This window comes from Coffea arabica, chromosome 3c (genome assembly GCF_036785885.1).
Source record: "Coffea arabica cultivar ET-39 chromosome 3c, Coffea Arabica ET-39 HiFi, whole genome shotgun sequence".
Taxonomy (NCBI): Eukaryota; Viridiplantae; Streptophyta; class Magnoliopsida; order Gentianales; family Rubiaceae; genus Coffea; species Coffea arabica.
Window position 1 is genome coordinate 30,741,091 of NC_092314.1, and position 13,277 is coordinate 30,754,367.

Below are 13,277 nucleotides of genomic sequence, written 5' to 3' on the forward strand. Positions count from 1 at the left end.
ACAACTCTAGGCTTTGGTTTGTGGTAGATTGGACCAAGTGGAAGCTTGCAAAATGAAGAAGTTCTTCTCCTTCTTGAGCTTGGGATGGCCGGCCAACACAAGGTAAGAAATGGTAAATTTTTATGATTTTTTTGAGATATTTAACCCTTGGTCAAGAAAGTCAAAATGATGAATAGTATTTCTTTAAAAGTATCCAATAAGAAGGTGACACTTGTCACCTTCATTAATGCCTTCTTATCTTTCTTTTCTCTCTCACATCAATCACTTCACACACACTACTTATCTCCTAACACCCGATAAATTTATAACAGTATCCGAAACTTAACCTTATTGGCCGAATTTTCCCGAACTTTTCGCACTAGTGGGTCCCACGTCCAATATATATTCTTAATTTTTAAAAAACTCACCAATGCTAGAAAAATCATCTAAAAACTTTAATTGCTCATAAAATTCACCCAGAAAATATTTCTAAGCCAGAAATACAAAAATTATGCAATTAAGGGAACTAAAACCCTAGGAAAATTTTTAGGGTATTTACGGGTTCTCACACTCCCCCCTCCTTAAAAGAATGTCGTCCTCGACATTCCACCCGTACTAATCAGATCAAATATCCCTCAAGAGTCACTCGAGCCTTCTAACTAATATAGATCCGGTCAAGATATCGCTCAGAAACCAATCAAGCATTGGGATTCACTCTATTCCAACTTGTATTCACCAGGTCCAATTTGTTTTTCCCCAAAGTCGGCCAAATACTAAAAATCATTCGAATCTCACTTATCGTAATTCATGATCCAGGAAAGCATGGCCTATATAATCCAAGTACTACATATCACGCCAATCCAACCTATCAAATGGTCATGGTTCAATAGGGAGTTAATCACGTACCCAAATAAAACAGGCAAAAGGCTTGAAATCGGACGCAAGGTCCCAGATATTTGGAAGAAATTCAGGGTATAGTGATGCTTTAGATCAAAATTCATCTCTGGTGGTGCTGGACAACATAACAAGCTAGCACAACGGCTATGCTTCACCAAAGAATTTCAGTTCAGTAAGTTGGCCCTGGTGGTGCTGGACAACACAACAAGCTAGCTCAACGGCTAAACTTCACCAAAAGCCTCAGTGCAAAATGTCATCCCTGGTGGTGCTGGACAACACAACAGGCAATGCCCCACCAGAGAGGTTCAGTTCAACCGCTACAAAAGAGTAGTAGCCGGTCTACAGTCACACCAGTACGAATAAGTTCAAGAGTAGGGTCAAAGCAGAGCCAAATACTTCAGGTTCATGGTGCATGAGCACGAATAAAAGTATAAGTTCAAGTTCAAGTTCAACCTCAAGGATCATGAGTACGAGTAAGAACACAATGGTCTAGTCTCTGTCCAGCCAATTCACATTCTTAAGCAGTCACAAATTCAAATCCACATTAGGTATGTAAGGCCACACTAGCCTAAACAGGTTCGAGTCTCAAGTAAGCTCAGTCTAATTGGTTCCAGACAGTTCGAGTTCTCTTACCAACCCAATGCAATACTTTCGGAGTTCAAATTTCCATAAAAGTTGGAATATGGTCACAAAACCAATCATAATATATGTTGCGCACAAGAAAATCTCACCAAGTTTCCGACTAGGTTAATCCATTATACACCAGTAGATCTGATCTTCGGATTTATTTTCGGTTCATATTCAGTACTAGGGACCTAATAAATTACATGAAACTATCCATCAATTTCTCCCATGAATACGGAGTTGGCTAAACCCTCGGTCATAATGCTTTACTCCCAGTCCTGCTACCCTACTTAATAGAAGTCTATAATCACAGGACAAGGCATAATTAAGCATCAAAAAGCTTAATACATATACTAGGTATAACAATTTTTTGAATCAGGACATGATTCTTTACAGGTATCAAAATTATAGCACGAGCCAAAAGTCACAAAATAAGGCCAATATGTCAGATATTGTCTATAGGCAATTAAGTGTCACAACAGATAAAAGCTTATGTAAGCAGGATACCAAAGTCTCAGGACGTGCACCACCCTTCCTAAGTCTATAGTTAAACCAAAGGGTCCAATTATTGCTAATTTCAATCAAATCACATACCCTTACGCAATTAGATCCAATAAAGCCATAACGCCAGCTGAAACCAAGATTATCCATTCGAAGTTAAAAATCTGAAATATACAAGCGACCAGCAAAAGCACCATCATCTCCAAGAATAACCAATCTTAGGTTCTATAGTAAAGTCGCAAGTTCCATGTTCAAACCCAAGAAATGAATACAACTCGCTAACTAACGTGCCAAATGGAACCCAAGTCAATTCACACTAACTTCGTACTCTTGAATACAGTCACTCTATATCTCAAAGTTGCCTCAGTCCGTACATTTAAAATTGGCTCACTCTTCTTGAAAGTCAAGAATTTTAAAACATAAGAAAAGTATTTAAAGTAATCAGAAATCTTATCAAGTTCAAGATTCACAATGCTAACCATAAGCTTGCCATTCTTTCAAAAATTCAGGATATATATATATATTTTCTTCGTGTAAAGCATGGACAATTTCAAGTGTGAGACTACACTAATATACAATCAAGGGGAAAACTTAGTTTAGAAATTGTTATCCTGGTATTAACCCATCATATACAAAATTCAACAACTCATCAGTTATTCACTAATTTTCAAATTTGAAATTCAAGTAAAATTCACCTTTTTACCAAAATCAGGAAAATATACATATTTAAAGCATATATATCTTATTTCCACTCATCACTTACAAATAAAACTAGTACATCCTAGTTTTTCTTCAAAATCCCAAAACAGAATTTCTTTAGAAGGTATGTGGGCGGAAAATGCATTTAAACACATTACACGTACACATAGCCCACATAACCAGGTTAAGCAATCATACAGAACAGTCAGTCAATTACATACGAAGTCATTGCATGAAACAATAGGGTCCTCAAAAGTACTTTGAACAACTAGGTCACAAGTGCAAAAGAACTCACGAAAAGCTTTTCCCCTTCTAGGGTTTCGTCCAAATATTTATATCTTAATCAAGGTCGATCACGCTTAACCATACCCGAACAAACCACACGAAGTTCCATAGAATCGCCTTTCTAGTTCACCAAATCCTTTCTAACCTAGGCCCTCATATCCTTCGTATCCGGGCGCAAGAATCTTGTCTAAGATAGTTCACATCTCGAGCCGGCCGGTCCCAAGAGTAAACCATCCTTATTAAAGGTTCCTACCCGACATACATACCTAGCTTCCTCGAGTCCCATAATAATGATTCATACACTTATCACATGCCCGGTTCATAACTTACGCTCAAACGAGCACTTAGACATATTCATGAAATTAGGACCACAACACCCCTTGGCCCAGTCTCACTCCGCGCAGAGACCACGCGACGTGGCTCTGATACCACTTGTAACAGCCCCACTTTCCCCTAAGGCGAACCAAAGGGGTTAGCGGACTGCCTGCCCAGCTCTCGCCAGGACTACGGATCAGTTAACGTCGATCTAATGCGCTCCGGAGCTTACCAACGCGCGCAAATAGGTCAAAATCACAAAATAAAAAAAAACGAAAATCGAAGCCGCGATGAACAGTAGAGGACACGTCAGAATCCGGCCGGATTTGGCCCTTTCCTTTCTCCAAATTTTTTTTTTCTTTTCCGTTTGAAACGCGTATCAGTTCGAAATTCAACCAAGCATCGACCAAACATATATATACATTGGAAACCAACATTTGCAAGCCAAGACGGCATATCAAATATTCAACTAGTTCATACATGTACAAATAACCATTTACAAGCCAACCATTGGTTGCAACAAAACACTTAGGGTTTTCACCCTCAAGGAGCTATTCAAAATATACATTCACATGAGCTCAACTTGAACCAACTAGCACATTCTTTCCAAAAGTGGTCATTTTCCTGTAAGGAAAACAAATGGCACGGTATGAGCTAAAGCCCAGTGAGCAACTATCACACAAAAGCAGTCAAGATCACATAATCATAACCGTTCAGTTCAAATATGCAATTAAGAGATAAATCAAACCAGTGAAAGGATACGGTTGGCTCTCAAGAGCCCATTTCCCCACTTGCAATCTTGATCCAACCTCATTGACCCTCCGTCAATGTTAAAAGTACCAAAACCGTAGACCTCACTTTACTTCCTTTCCTTCCACCAATCATACCCCAACCGGGCCCGCACTCCATTCAGTCACTTTTGGTAATACTCGAGTATACCGGAACCAAGAGTCTCATTACTACAAGGTTCCTCAGTACAGTCCCCGTGGCAAGACAATTTTCACGACCAAGCCCTCGCCGGCATCGATCCAATTGACTACCAAACGGGGTTGAGCTCAGTGATACAGTAAAGCCGTTGGACATTCATCCAAACGACACCAAATCAGTTTCCATGAGTGGAATTCAGTATTTCATATAACCAGTACAGTATTTCAGTGAACAGTCATTAACCATGAATAAAATCACAAGGGGTGAGGGCGGTCAAGTACACCCTCACCTTAATCACTTCCAATAAGCAAATAAGCCTTCAAGGCATCAATTACACATATAACAAAGCCACATTGTAACATTTAAGTGAGTAGTATACTCACCAAGCGAGAAAGTGGTGTTTCATACACCGTAGTCACCAAGACGTCGTGAGCTACCGTCACGCCCTAAAACATGTAACACATACAATAAGACTCGAGAACGAGTCACCAAACAATGCTAAACACAACAACAATAGGGTTTTATATGCATAAATGAACATGATAGCAAATCAGAAATTTAGAAAATGGCCTTAGTCTTGGCCCCAAATAGAAAACTGTTTTACACTTATTATGCGGTAATGGCGTCAATTTCACTACGGTTATCGGATGGGGGTGTAAGACCCACCGTTTCGAAGCTATGAAACAGGGCTACAACAATGTAGAAGGTCACTCAATCCAGTTCCTAGCTTAACTAGGTCGAAAATGCCAAATACTATACCAGAATTACCAAAACAGGTTTGCAAATCACACAAAACTGTAATTACTATAACTTAGTCTATACAAGTCCAAATGCCGAAATTCCAAAGGCATATGTTAGCTAAGACATCCAGCTACATTTCATCAGAAGACACCAACAGCTAAATCCAAACCAATTCCAGTCAAAATGGCCAATAACCAGTACAGTTTTCGCATTCTGTCCAAAGCAGAACAGCTACAGTAATTTCGTCATAACTCACTCTACACTAATCCAAATGCCCTGAAATTTTACAGGCACCTCAAACACATCAATACCTACAACTTTCATGTTTTGAGCAAAGTCAAATTCGGCCTCTAACCCAGTGATCTAAAACCGGACAGAATTGGGGATTTTAAGAACCCTAACTTTCCATTTTCCATCCAAATCCAAAATTAGTTGCATTTAACCACAATTCACACCCACTAGAGCCATTTCCAACCATTACAATTCATCATACAAGCCCCCAACATCAAGATCATATTAAACCAGAAAAATTCCCAATAAAATAAAAACTTCACCAAAACTCTTCAAATCAAGAAATAAATCACATTTTCACACACTCATGCCACTTCTAAGCATCATATAACTATCATTAAAGGTAGTAGGGTGTTTCAAGCTTCACTTACCAAGAAATCAAGAGAAAGAGGGATATTGGACACCTTTGATCTTCAAACAAAGTTCACCAACACACTTACTAACACTAGAAGCAAAGTTTTTATGGAGTAGAAACAACTCTAGGCTTTGGTTTGTGGTAGATTGGACCAAGTGGAAGCTTGCAAAATGAAGAAGTTCTTCTCCTTCTTGAGCTTGGGATGGCCGGCCAACACAAGGTAAGAAATGGTAAATTTTTATGATTTTTTTGAGATATTTAACCCTTGGTCAAGAAAGTCAAAATGATGAATAGTATTTCTTTAAAAGTATCCAATAAGAAGGTGACACTTGTCACCTTCATTAATGCCTTCTTATCTTTCTTTTCTCTCTCACATCAATCACTTCACACACACTACTTATCTCCTAACACCCGATAAATTTATAACAGTATCCGAAACTTAACCTTATTGGCCGAATTTTCCCGAACTTTTCGTACTAGTGGGTCCCACGTCCAATATATATTCTTAATTTTTAAAAAACTCACCAATGCTAGAAAAATCATCTAAAAACTTTAATTGCTCATAAAATTCACCCAGAAAATATTTCTAAGCCAGAAATACAAAAATTATGCAATTAAGGGAACTAAAACCCTAGGAAAATTTTTAGGGTATTTACGGGTTCTCACAGGTACGGTCGGGTATTTCGATATCTGGTGCTCGGTACTACCACAATACAAGCACTTCCCTTGTTTCCTAAAACAATCATTCTCCGTATGGTTGAGCTTGCCACAATAACCACAAACGACTTGGGGAGCCACAGATTGACCACTTGGAGGTGTCCCTCTCGATTGACCTCGTCCATTGCGATCTCCTCTTGATTGAGTCCCTTTTGGCATGTTAGATATCTCCACTCCACCCGTTCCTTTTCCCTTTTTAAAAGGTGGGGCACTCTTATCTGCCTGTCCCGAAGGGTTACTAGAAGTGATCCTCTTCTTAGCATGAAAGTCTCTAACTTGCAGCCTTGCACTTTCGACTCTCTGTGCTTTTTCTAAAACTTCAGTGAACGTAGAGATTTGGGCTGCAGCCAAACCCTCCTGGATTTCTACATTAAGTCCCTGCACGAACCGTCTAATCCTCCTCCGTTCATTAATCACCAATTCAAGAGCGTACTTAGAAAGCTTAGTGAACTTTCCCTCGTACTCCGCTACACTAAGGGTTCCTTGTTTCAACTTGATGAATTCATCCTCCCTTTTCTCTTGGATTAAGGGCGGAAGAAATTTCTCTTTAAATTCCCTTGTGAAATTCTCCCAAGTCCAAGGGGTTTGAGTTCTCTCCCATTTTCCTCTTATCAGATCCCACCAAGCACGGGCTACTCCCTCAAATTGGAAAGCAGCGAAATTCACTCGCCTATCTTCAGTGTAGTCTAAAGCAGCGAATATGTTGGTCATCCTTTCTAACCAATTCTCCGCTACCTCAGGATCAGGTTCGCCAAGAAACTTAGGCGGGTTAAATTTTAAGAACCTCTCTAAGGCTCTATCCTCACCTCTTTCCTGACCCCCAAGTTGGTTAAACGGTCCTGGATCCTGTCTATCAGCCAAACGCTCTAGGATATCAGTCATCCTATTAATGGCAGTAGCCACTTGATTACCCTCGATATTTTCCTGACCTTGGATCGGTGCAGTTGCCGATCCCTGGTCACCCCTTTGAGGTTGGGCCTGTCTAGTCCCTCGACCACGGCCTCGACCACGACCTCGACCACCTCTTAGTCCTTCCATGACCTAGGCGTGCCTAGTGCAAGAAATAATAAATTATGCGATGCATAACAAAAGCAGGAACCACTCAAGAAAACATTGGAATTAACAATAATTTACATTAATTAGCATATCAAGTTCATACAATTAGCAAGTCATGGGGTAGTCACAAAAATATAGCACACAGATGCCACAAGAGTACTTTTAATCACATACGACTAAAGTAAAGTCAAGTGTCTCAAAAGTAGGCCACACAGTCATACAAAAAAAAATGCAATGGCCTCAACACTAGCATTACCCCAGCTAAATCTAACTACATCAGTCAAAAGGGGCTAAATTTTTTTTTTCTCGTTCATTTCCAACTCATATGAAACAATTGGATCCTATTGAGTTACATAGGACCATCCATCAATCTTTCTCTATCTCTCTCTCTCTTAGGCTCAACTACATTCTACTTCTCTCTAGTGAATATTGTCCCACACTCAGTTAAAATATTCTGCGCCAGATGTCTCATTTCTCTTACTATATGAACTGGACATCCGTTGACCTCCTGCACTTGTTCTCACAAAACATTAGCCCGTTCTTGTTCTTCGCAAATGGAGATCTTAAGTTTTTAGCATTGCCCTCAACTCTTAATTACTCGGGTACAAGAATTCGAAATAAGATAATTCACATCTCGAGCTGGCCAGTCCCAAGAGTAAATCACCATATTTAAGATTCCTACCCAACATACATATCTAGTCTTTCCCCAAGTATTACGATAAAATATTTATACCTATCACATTCATGATTCACAGCTTACACTCTAAAAGAGTACTTAAGCCTTTACTCATTCATATGATAAGGACCATAATACCATTTGGCCCAATCTCACCCCGCGCAAATACCACACGAAACGGCTCTGATTTTTTTTTTTTCTACAAGTGGTCACTTAACTTTCAAACCAGTCCCACAGTCCGGCATCCTAAACTTCAAACTTAGAATACACTACAAAGATCTGAAACCTAAGCTCTGATACCAACTGTGACGCCCCCCACTTCTCCCAAGGGCGAACCCAAGGGTATCCGCGGGACGCCTGCCCAACTCTCGCCAGGACTCAAGACAAATCAAATCGAACTTAACGATACATACCAAATACTACGAGTCAAAATAAAGAAAAGTCGCTTCCTTAACTAAATATTTAAATCTTACATCATGTTCACAAAAGATACATCAAGTTCCAAAATGCAACCATTAAAAGTCGACTACACATTTACAGCCCCGATTCCAATCAAAAGTATAATCTAGTCGGCTTTACCAAAATCTTCCAATCCAACCTGTTAAGGAAAACAAACTAATAGGATGAGCCAATACTCAGTGAGGCCAAGAAAACACACATGCAAACACATAATCCAAGTAGCGACAACAATTACATTGTAGGTAAGGCTATCAAATTCGAATAATTCACATTTCGAATAGGATAAATAAACAGAAACAATTCAAGGATACTGTAGCTCTCAGGAGCTAAATTCCACGTAGTCGAGTCGAAATCTTGATCACATCTCACGTTGACACTCCGTCAACCACATAAGTATCAAATCCGTAGATACACCACTTTTTTTCGAATCCCGTCACCGTTACACCCCCTTACCGGGCCCGCTCATCAAAGTTTTTGATAATACTCGAGTATCTCATGGCAATATTGCACGAGTAATGCCGAGCAAGATCTCTCCAATAGATCATGCTCTACGAATATCTCATGGTTTGCTAAGCTTATCGACCAAGCCCATGCTGGCTCGATTCGCAAAGTTAGCCAACGAGTTTTGGGCGTCCCCCGAATATGAATACGAATACGAATATAAGTCGATGAGCAACGCTCAAATCGACGATTCCAAATAGGAATCACAAATACGGATCACATATACGAATCACAAGTACAAATCACATTACCATGTACAAGTTGGATACGAATTCACATAGCAAAATTCGAATATAATTTCATTTGAAAGAGAACGAGTGCGATAAATTACACCCTCGTCTCAAAATTTCAAATTTACATAACGGATAAGAAACAGATAACCACTTAACAACAAGTTCATGCACTTGACACACACAGTGATTCAAGTAGCGAGTTCAAATGATGGTTTAGGCGTCTCCCGTGAGATCCTCTGGAAGGTCCTCTTGAGCGCCTGAGCATTTAATAGTGAATTATCATTCACACATCCCAATTATCAAGGAAGATTGTGCACTAGTACAATCTGGGGAAATTTCATGAAAATGAACCTCAATTACTAGTAAATCGAGGTTCAAGTGGAGTTTCTTAATGTACAAGAGCAATCGAGTTTTGTTATCTTGGAAATCAAGCATAAACGTTCAAGTATTATCGAAGGAATAAGGAATACTTGAAAAACTCCATTTCTTTGAAATTCCGAAAATTTCAGTTTTGATACGATATTTTGAAAAAATCGTATCTCAGATTCCACATTCGAAAATTGGAAAATTTGGTACCGTTGGAAACCTCTTCCAAAGTACTAAAAGTTCTTAGAAGACACTTTTCCATGAATCTAAGTGGAAGGTGTTCAAAAATGAGCTTAAAGTTGCTGTTCCAAATCACCCAGGATTGAGCCGGGGTTGGTTTTTCGCTAACTTTGAAAATTCAGCAGAATTCACTCGTTGCAAACCAACCCTTGAAATTTGTAGCTCAATTAGAGGTGCAAGTAAGGTTTAGGGCAGAACAAGCGGATCAAGAATCAGAGTTTCGAGCACCAAGATATGGTAGCTCAAAGTTGGGTAAATTTCAAGACTGTTAACAAATTTCCAGATTTGGTTCCGACTTTGGACCTTTAGGTAAGTGTTGAAACGGACTTGGATTGATACCAAATTTTGCAGTATAATACTCCTATATGAAGCGTATCTCTCTATCAAATTTTGTGGAAAAATACCTTCGGAAAGGTGGTTAACCAATCAACCAAAGTTTGGAAAAATCCTTAAGGCAATCTGTCCAAATCTAAGGTTTCAAAAACGAGGCAGTCGCCGTATTTTGATCATAACTCCCTCAATTTAATTCAGAATTGGGAATGGTTGATAGTGTTAGAAAATACATTCACAGGGCTAAAATTTCACAGAAGAAATAGTTTCAAGTTTCAGCATGCAACTAGCTCGAAATTAAGCCTAAAGTTGCAGCATCATCAAATCATTTCGGCAGAACGGAGAAACAGGACAGCCGACTTCAGATGAATGGTGTGGCTCACACACATGAAACCAGAATGTGTATTATACACTGTTGGAAACATGGGAACGTCTAGTTTCAAATTCCACTAACGGCACTTGATTTCGACATCGGAGTACGGAGTTATGGACAAAATACAAACACTGGTCTGAACGACGAAACCGTTTTCCAGATTACTAGTTTTTGAAATAAATTCGTTTGACCCACCAAAACTCAGTATTTTTCAATGAAAATTTTTACACAACTACTACAACATATAAACAACACAATCAAGCCATTAAATCCTCAAATTTCTGCATTAAAGTGACCGAACAGAGCAGGGGTAAAATGGGAACTTTTTGCTTCAAGAGTTCAATAACGTTTTTGGCAACAATGCACCTTTAATCTACTTCCTTAAGCTCTAATTCAGCAATAAAACCATCATCAAACATCATCACAGCCATCAACCCAAAGTGGGAGTTCATAGAGCCCACATTTAACAATTTTCCAACATCCACAACAATCCATAAGAGATCAAGAGCTAAAAGATATACTAGACTTCCAAAAATCAAAGTTAAAAGGCTAGATTAAGACTTACTCTAAGTTGATGTTTAAGACAGAGATTCGGTCCTTTTGAAGCCTGAAGAAACCGTGAAAGCTCCTCCCCTTTTCAGCTTAATGTGTTGTCCAAGTGTAGAGCTAAGTGTATGTGAAGTTTTGGTTGAATCTATGGAGGTTTGGTTGTGATTTTTGTGAGATTTTTAGAAGGAAATGGTGAAGAGCTGCGGCTGTGCTATCCGTCCATTGCAGTAGCAGAAATGAAATGTGATTCGGATACCTTTGCGTACAAAAGACGCTTGACGTCTAATATTTTAAATACGTAAAATTTTAATTGCAACTAGTGCCCTACGCGCGCGTTTTGTGTTCGATTTCTCTCACGTTTGTTGCACTAGTGCACTAAACCTCTAGGGCACTTCCATTCATATAAATATTATTCATTCTTAATTATCCCAAAATAATGGTCCAAGGTCCCTCAATTAAGCGCGCACGTGAAAACACGTATTTCGAATTTAGGCGCAATAAAATTGAAACCTTTGAGAAATTCTTATAACGATCATACCACTAACTATCACTTCAATATTTAAACCTAAAATTGCCTATTTTAGGACCATTGTATATGTCTTAAATTTTTGAGCTTATTGTACTCCTAATTGGCCAAAGTTTTCAGACACGTTTTCACTTTTTCACTAAACAATCTTCTAAGAAAATAATTTTTTGAAACGAGAGACTTTAAAAATATAACGAAGCTATAAAACCATATATTTAGGTCTAATAAGGATAGAAAATAATATTCGCAAAAATCCAAATAGATAATTAATTGAGCCAGAATTAGGGGTTTAAAAATAATAATTTTACGAGTCCTCACGTGAATTGAGTATTAATTCCTCAATTATCCTTTCTTAATCTATTATTGATCGTTCTTAATTCTCCAATATTAATACACTCTCGATTCAAATATAGTCTCGAAAAACGTGCACTCGTTGTTCCGAACCAAACGAGTTTTCGAAGAGTGAATTTTTCCAACAAAACGCTTTTAAAAATATAAAAGAGGCGTCGTTCCATATAAATGGATTTTAAATGATCGAAATAAATAATTTGGAGAAAAATGAGTAAATAAATATTTAAACAAACTACTAATATTCGATAAAATAAAATAAAAAATTTCGGGTCCTCACAGGTTTGCTTTAGTAACCATAACAGTAGAAGATTTCAAAGAAACATTTGTAACTCTAATAGATAGTGGAGCTGATACAAGTTGTATTAAAGAAGGAATAATCCCCACTAAATATTGTGAAAGAACAATTGAAAAATTAATGGCAGTAAATGGAGAAGATTTAAAAGTAAAATATAAATATACAAAAGGATCAATATGTAATAATGAATATTGTATTAGACATACTTTTATAATTGTAAATAATATAAATCATGATGTAATATTAGGAACACCCTTTTTAATTCAAATATATCCATTTTCAGTAAGTAATGAAGGAATTTCAGTAAATATCATGGGAAAAATTGTTATCTTTAAATTCTTAACTCCAATAAGACAAAGGGAATTACAAGCATTACAAACATCTTCAATATATAAAACAATAAATACTATTACCAAAGTACAACAACAAATAAGCTATATTAAAGAAGAAAAATCTTATTTAAAAATTGAAGAACAATTAAATGATATTAAAATACAAAAAAAGAATATTAGAATTAGAAGAGTTAATACAAAAAGAAATTTGTGCAGAAATTCCTAATGCTTTTTGGGATAGAAAACAACATATAATAGAATTACCCTATGAAAAAGACTTTGATGAAAAGAATATTCCAACAAAAGCTAGAGCAATACAAATGAATTCTGAGTTACTAGAATTTTGTAAGAAGGAAATAAAAATATTAATAGAAAAAGGATTAATAACACCTTCAAAATCACCTTGGAGTTGTGCTGCATTTTATGTTATGAATCAAGCTGAAAAAGAAAGAGGAGTTCCAAGATCAGTAATAAATTATAAACCTTTAAATAAAGTTTTACAATGGATTAGATATCCTATTCCTAATAAAAAAGATTTGCTTAACAGATTGTTTAATGCAAAAATATTTTCAAAGTTTGATTTAAAATCAGGATATTGGCAAATAATAATAAACCCAAAAGATAGATATAAAACAGCATTTACAACACCTTTTGGACAT

General features: G+C 37.5%; 1 long non-coding RNA gene across 1 annotated transcript; it reads right to left on the reverse strand.

Moving 5' to 3' along the window:
- Positions 1–8,495: 8,495 nt before the first annotated feature.
- Positions 8,496–9,726, reverse strand: LOC140038103 (uncharacterized). The gene is made up of 2 exons (XR_011841913.1): positions 9,439–9,726; positions 8,496–8,661 (listed from the first exon to the last, which is right to left on the reverse strand). It is a non-coding gene; the product is annotated as an uncharacterized lncRNA (long non-coding RNA).
- Between the last annotated feature and the right edge of the window lie 3,551 nt (positions 9,727–13,277).